We start from the raw sequence: 8,262 nt of genomic DNA, 5'->3' as shown, positions 1-8,262 counted from the left end.
TCAAGTTTATTTTTTAAAGAACACATGGTAGCTAGGAAAAGGTTCGTACCTTGTACAAAATTTTTGTACAGTGGAACCAGTAGGTATTCTGAGTAGCAACCAACAATTGGTATTAGAGCTAGGGTTTGTCTCTATGTGTTTGGTATTTAATTTAATTATGCATATGTCATACATAATTAATGCATGATAATAGTAGGATGTGTAAATAGATTAAATCTGTGGTTGCAGGCTCCAACTATTATGGTCATGTGTTGTGTTTGTGTGTGATTGGACCCTTGGACATGTCAAGGGCATTTTTATGTGTGTGCATGATTGTATTATAAAATACAGCAGGAGTTGTATTTAGATTTAGGATTTTATATTTTGTTCGATCTAGATTATATGTACATTCCTTCGTGGAATATAGGATCGATAAATGTAAAATTATATTTTTGTCGCGGATCGTATCCTTGTGAGGCATGGTACTATTGGAGGACCAGAGGTGCTGCGGAATAAGAAGCAAGATAGATACGACAATTGGACCCGGTGGCGGTGGCTAAAGATGGCAGCAGCTAGGGTTGGCGACACACGGAGGACAACTTTGGATAAAGGCCATAATAGTTGGAAAATTATTTTCCATATTTATTGCTTTATATTTGCTGTGATGTGTGTATGTGATGTGTACTTGCATTTTAAAATTTCTTGTCTTAAATAACTAAGTGGGAGAGGAATTTTAAATAAATTCCACAGTCTCCATTACTGGTTTGTAAGTGATGCAAACAAACTTGCGCATTGGCTTTGCGTGTCTTCCTCCATATCGGATGAGTTTGTTTGCAAATCACTAGATCAAACTTCCATTTTGGATGATAATAGAAAATTAATTAGGAGCGTGTGATCTTTCCCATCGGAAGGGGCACAATCCTATTTAATGGACTAAGTATCAAGTAATGGTATACACTTAGACACACTTAATAGTATCCTCCCCATCAGAGTCACTGCTATTATTTATGCGACCGAAGAAAAACCAACTATTAATTTTATTTTTCATAAAGTTAGGTTGACAAGAATAAAATCAATGGGTAAAACCTCCTCTTACAAATATTTGATTTTGTATACGTCCACACTATCGTGGCATGCAAAATTCACGGTGTTTGAGGTGTTGGTGAATTTAAATAATATTGTTTGAGGAATCAATATTATTTTAAATTCTAAAATTTTGACCAAACCTTGGTAAAAACCCCTCATACATGTGTTTGAACTTTGTATACGTCCACACTATCGTGGCATACAAAATTCACGGTGTTTTGAGGTTTTACCAAATATTTTGTGATTCTTAGGATGACCTTCAATACCCTTGTTATTAGACAATAGACTTAGTGGTCCCAATTAGGAAACTAAACTTGGACATTGTTGAACTTCTTGAGGTCTGTCCTAGCATGCCAGATAGTGATTCTAGTAAAGAGGAGATTGAGTGTCATAGGAAATAGGTTAGGGAAGATGAGATGGCGCGAAGTTACATTTTGACTTCTATGTCAAATGTACTGCAACATCAGCATCAGGCCAAACCAACTGCCTATGACATGATCCCAAATAACTCTTTGGAAACCAGAATTAGGCTGCCAGGCAAGAGGCCATGAGAAACTTAACAAAGACCATCATAACTAAGGGGACACCCGTGAGGAATTGTATCCTCAAGATGATGGTTCATTTGAGTAAAGTAGACTGTCCTTATAGGAAAGAGAACAATAGAGGTATATCCACTACAACAAAACCCTCATAGACATCAGTGGAACAACACCGGTTTTAAGCAAAAACCGATGTCTTTGAGTATTTTACACCGTTTTTTCCAAAAACCGGTGTCTATGAGCGCAGATTTTCGCTCATAGACATCGATTTTTTAGGCGATGTCTATAAGCGTCCGTTTTTTCGTTAATAGACACCGATTTTAACATCGGTTTTTAAAATCTGATGTCTATGATAATTTTCCCACCAATACTTAGCTAAAATTTTCAACTCTTCCCTCTAACCTAACCCTATATGATGTCGTCCACGGGAGGCAGAGAGAGAGAGCCGTCTTCGGGCGACTCACCTTCTCCGCCTCTATCTTCTCCTCCCCTCCCATCGCCGACCCAATCTCGACCTCCTTTATTCTCCCAATTCGAAGCAGACAGAAACAGAGATCGGAGATCTGTGCTTCCGATTCACCGCTCGATCTGCCAAGATGCAGATAGGTTCCGAGAAGGCGTCGTCCCTTGATCTCTTGTCGGTCGTCGTCGCCTCCCTCTCCGACGGATATGGGCTAACGATAAGCCCAAAGTGTCTAATGTAGGAGGAAGAGGAAGCTGCTAACGATCAGCAAAACCAGACGCCAAGGTGTCTCCATTTTTTTTTTGTTTTTACTCCTCTGCCCTTTGCGATTGTTTGTTCGACTACCTTTGAATCTTCAGCAGTTTGATGATCTCCTATTCTCTATGCAGAGGTTGATGTCGTCGACGGTGGAGCATGATTACATAGGTCTGTCGGAGCGGAACTCCTCTGTCGGCGGAGTCGAGGGAGGGGTTCTGAACCTCAAGGCCATGGAACTCAGGTTGGGGCTGCCTGGGTCGGAGTCGCCTCACCGCGTGGAGAAGATCGGGCTCACCCTGGATTTGCTCCCCAAGAGCTTCGTCTCCGGTGCCAAGAGGGGGTTCTCCGACGCCAACGATGGGGGCGGGATGTGGGGATTTGCCGCCGAAGGTGGCAGATCTGAAGTGAACTCGGTAAAAGGTGGCGGCTTGTTTTCGGGGAGAGGGGAGGTTGCGTCCGGTGGCAGTGCAGGGCAGCTTTCTGGGCAAGGGAATGTGGGGAAGGACCTAGCGGTGAAAGCGGCTGGGCAGGAGCGGAAGGTCACCCCGAAGGGCTGTGGTTCTGTTGGGAATGATAGTCCGGTAGCTCTTGCAGCGAAGTAAGTGTGATAAAAATGATCCTAGATTTTTCTTTCATAGATTCATAAATCTTCATGCGTTCTGGTTTCTATTTTTTGTTTCTTTTTTTCCCCCTTTTGGCATAGGTTGGATCTTTTAATCGAATTTGTTATAATTTCCCTCGCTGTTTCAATGATTTTTTTTCTTTTTCTTGTTTGCTCTTCGCTGTTTTTCCCCTTCTTCCTTACGTTCGGTGAAAATAGAGTCTTTTTTGGGTGCACAAACGTAGAATCTGGGTGACATCCGTTTGGTGGTTTGTGGTTCAACAAGGGTTTGCAATGGTATAAACTCTGCCATTCATTTAATAGGAAGAATCGATTTTTTCTCGGCGCCAGGATCTTTGTATCCATGAAATGACATTACTAAGCAAGGAATTTAATCAATTACTTTATGTAAAATATTATGTATGCTTTTGAGAGACTAAGATCTTCCCTTGGACGTTAACATATGTATTCAAGTTTTGTCTACTTCTGGGTTTCTAGACTTGAGTGTTTTGATACTGAAATCATAAAGTAATTTAATCAATTACTTTAAACTAAAGCATTCATTTAATAGTCAGATGTATATGAATGCTTACTTTTTTTCTTGTTCCTACTTGTAAACTATTACTGAACCAGACTCTTAAAGGTATGACATTACTAAAGCAAGACATTTAAGCATAACTTTTTTTTGTGTCGTTTAGCATCTCATTAGCTAAGGTAAGTCCATTTTTTAATTTTAATTTTACTAATTTTTATGTTTGCGCCTATTCATCTGGAAATAAGCAATTTGATTCTGCTGGAAGTACAATAGTGTATTGGAATACAAGAAAAATTAAAGTTCATTATCACCATTAATTGATAATTTGATATTAGATGATTTCTTTGACGGTAAATGACAAAATTCTTTAATGGTATCAGAAAATATGCCTTTCTATTTTTTTTTCTCAAAAGGTCTCATTCTTCTTGAAGATTTATTTCACATTTTATATGGTTTTAGTATTTGTTATCTACTCTAGAATGTTAATTGTTACATGGATAATTAGACCTTTGATGAGGTATTGACATCATATCGTGTTAGCTATAAAATGTATGTATATATGTCATGGATATCCTTTACACAAGACTCTATTTTTATTATTCTTTGTGTGGGTTTAGCAGTCAGTAGAGGCACTGTACTATCAATAATCTTTTCAATTTTGGTGAATGTTGAAGTTTACACCTGCTTTCTTTTTCAGGAGAATGTGGATATTAAAATTTTAACAAATGATGATGTTCTAGGTGATGCAATACCTTATGATCAGCAAGATGCAATGTGACACCTCTGTTACCAATTCCTTTATTTAATGCCGCCTACGGTATGGATACTTCACCTTGTAATAGTTGTTATTTCTTTCAATTATATTATCCACATTAAATGGTCATTAAATAATACTACATCTGTAATAGGAAGTTGCTGCAATTACACTGGAATTTTAGATCATAAGCTCTACTTTTTTTTTCCTTCTTCTAGCACCTCTTGATTTATGATTCAGTTTTTTCTCAGTTTGCCACTTTTCTTTTATGGTCTTTCTTTATGAATTTTATTTTTCAAACCTTTATGAATCTGTTATACATAATCAGTCAGGGAGCCTCTGTTATTTATTGATTCACAAGTACCTGTTATTTTGGTAACTAATATAGTTATACTTTAGATCCAGCCCTACTAAAATTTTCAATTAACAGTCACATTTTCACAATGCGATTTGGTCTTATTTGCTGTGGTTTTATTTGATCGTATTAACTCATTTATATTTTATTTCTTATTAGTTCTCTGTTTCTTATTCTTGGTTATTAGGGAAGAACAAACCCACAATTTCCTGGTTCACATTCAGTTTCTCTTAACAGGTGTGTCTTTATCCTTGTCAATATATATATATATATATATATATATATATATATGTGTGTATATATATACATACCTTATTTATTTAACATCTTTAGCCTGACGTGAAAGACAGCTAGTAGTTCATTGTGTTTCAATGTTCAAATCTGCAAAATTATGAATGTATATTTGGATTTTTGGAACAAACAATCTATTGGTTTACATATATTGTGTTTCCATCTAATATTGTGTTTCCATCTTAAATTCCCATGTAACCATGTTTTGGCTGGTTTGCATTTTAGAATGAGCAACCAAAAGCTTTTATCATTCCTTCCCTTTGAAACATTGATGTAAAAGATGTATTTTAAAACATCTCCAGATGTCTGTAACTTTGTGTATTACTATATTTTGCTATGACCTTACTGTTCTAGCCTATGACCTATTTAGTTATCATCTAGTCTCGTGCCATACAGTTTTCATTTTTATCCTTCTCTACCAGCTCAAATCCTATTCTTTTCTAGTGATTACAATTTCAATACATGTATGTGTCATGAATTTCCACTGTATATGCTAAGTGTGTCAAGAGTTATCTCATGTTGCTTTTTCTGGGTGGTGTAGTTGCCGTTTTCTGAAAGGTGGAAACTACTTGAAGAAGAAGTAATTCAACCAAGGAATTATGAGAGAAAGCAATTAGAATCTGACAGCAAGGGACATCCCATTTATAGATATGATATGGAGCCATTTTCAGTATGTAGATGTCAAGATACATGAGTTAATTAGTATGGCATGTTATAGATATTAATTAGTATGGCATGAGTTAATTAGTATGGCATTTTTAGTAATAAGTTGGGAATTTTAGGCAGGATCATGTTTTGGGTGTTGGAGGATTTGGTAGAGTTTACAAAGGTTTGATCAGTGAAGATCTCAGGGATGGGCTGCAACCCCTTCAAGTAGCAATGAAAGTCCATGATGGTGATAACAGTCATCAAGGTCATAGGGAATGACTGGTATCCATCTCCAATAACTCAATTGTTGGTTCTGTCTCATCGCTTCCGATTCCTTCGTCAAGTTAAAAGCATCGCACTCTCGGTTCCGGTTCCTGCTTTAATCTCTTTTAGTCTTGATTTTGATCATTTACTTGCATTAAAATCATTAAACTATTCGTGAATTATCGATCCGCTGTAGTAATGCTGGTGAACTTGATGAAGGACTTGTTTTTATGAGGTCTTGTTAAGTGATGAAACCTTCTACATTGCTTTAAATGCAAGCAGTTGGTTGATTATCCAATTAGTGCCCTGTAATTTGTATACGGTTCATTAGTACCACAATGATTATGCGAGCATAAAACTGAGACAATAACATATTTTCCAACTTGTCCAGTAATTTTTCATTCTTTAATTTGTTGGATACAAGTTCAATTGTTAATTAACTTCCATAATAGGGGAACAAATGGCCATCTGTTGGATTTGCAATTCTATTTGACGTTAGCTATCATATTACTAAACTTTCATTCTGATAATGCCAAGGCACAAAACTTCCAGATTGCTAGTTTTTTGTTTTCTCTCTCTATATTTTTTTCATGGATCATGAGTTACCTTGGACTTTTGTTATCAATAAACTCTTGCAATCTCCTCAAATACTCCTTATTATGTTGTTATGTATGTAGAAATATGAGCGGACAACAGGAGAACGTTGCAGCTCCAAAGTTGAATGAAAGGATACTGTCGTCATTGTCCAGGAGATCAGTGGCTGCCCATCCTTGGCATGATCTTGAAACAGGTAACTGAAAATGAAAGAAACAGTTCCACTAATATTTACACATCTATTAATTTGATTTGTCTCAGTATCTGTTTATGAACATGAATTTGTCTCCAGGTAAAGAGGCCCCTGTTGTGTTCAATGTGGTAAGTGTATTTTTTTCCTTTTAACTGATAAAATGTACAAAATAAAGTATCAGAAGTGATATTATTTTTTACAAATGCAAACTAATTTTGAGTAAATCATCTTTTTGCTCGTTTATCAAATTAGATTGCCTCCCAAAAGGATGCAAGGGTTAGATTTGAACTTGTTATTCATAGATCTATCACTATATGATGTGGTTGAGATAGTTGATGAATGTTTATCTTTTTAAGCATTCCAATTAGTCATCTTGTTACCTGGTACTCTTATTGCATTTTCAACTGTGATCTTTGGTCTTGGTTTACTAATATATTATTTATGTGTTTTTACAGTTTACAAATCTCAAGTACTCTAGAGTTGAAATTGATGAAGTGCGGTTCGAGTGGGTTGAATGCATGCTAGATTACATTTGAAGTGCAGTTCTACCTTGATGTGTTAAAAGAATGTTCTACCTTAATTTTGATATCTATTAGCTAGCTTTTGATGTAAAAAGAATGTTTGAGTATTTTATGGATACTGTTGTAAGAAGATTATTTATATAATTTGTGAATATTTGTGTATTTTATGGATATTGTTGAATGAAGAATATTTGTATAATTTGTGAATATTTGTGTATTTTTTTTATTATTGTCGGTTTTTCATTGTTTCGGAAATCAAATTTGTGCTGTTAAAAAATATACATATTACATCGGTTTTCCACCGCTGCAAAACCGATGTTGTTAACTAATATTACATCGGTCATTTACCGCTGCCAAAACTGGTGTTATTAACATACAATATTACATCGGTTTTACACCGTTGATGAAACGGTGTCGTTAAGTGATACTACACCGGTTAATAACCGATTCGAAGACCGGTGTCGTTAAGTGATACTACACCGGTTTTAACCCGATGTCTAAAATGGCAGACTTTTAACATCGGCTTCATAGACATCGGTCGAAAATGAAATAGACACCGGTGGAAAACCGATGTCTATGAGGATTTTTGTTGTAGTGATCTTATTTTCTAGTAGTTGAAACATGTTTGGTTGTGTTATCTACCGATACCTGGTGTGTAGATACAAGAGCCACTGATCTTGTCTACAATTCATTGCAGGGGTTCCAAGAAACTCAACAACTACATGAAGAAAAGATTACCGTTTACATGGGCAATGCTACAAAAGTGGCAGTTGTTGTAGTGGGAGAAGTTTATTGTTTTTGAGAAATTATCTTTATGTACTAAGTTTTAGAAAGAAATTATTTTCAGTTTCTAAAAACCTTTATGAATGGATATTCCATTTCTTTTGATAACAAAGTTGTTGTCAAGAAAAATATGGAAGTTATCTATTCTAGTACATTGGTGGACAATTTTAAAATCCAATTACTCCCATGATACAATAAATGAAAACACATCTTCTAATTTTAAATAGAGAAAAGAACCTTCAGAAATGAACCAAACATATCTTAGGCATCTAAGACTAGGTCATATTAACTTGATTAAAATTCAAAGGTTAGTAGCTAATGGATCTTTGGGTTCATTGGTGGTTCAACCTGTGAATCTTGCTTGGAAGGTAAAATGACCAAGAGGTTTTTAAAAGCAC

The sequence above is a fragment of the Zingiber officinale genome, chromosome 6A (genome assembly GCF_018446385.1).
Source record: "Zingiber officinale cultivar Zhangliang chromosome 6A, Zo_v1.1, whole genome shotgun sequence".
NCBI classification, from domain to species: domain Eukaryota; kingdom Viridiplantae; phylum Streptophyta; class Magnoliopsida; order Zingiberales; family Zingiberaceae; genus Zingiber; species Zingiber officinale.
This window is presented reverse-complemented; position numbering follows the sequence as displayed.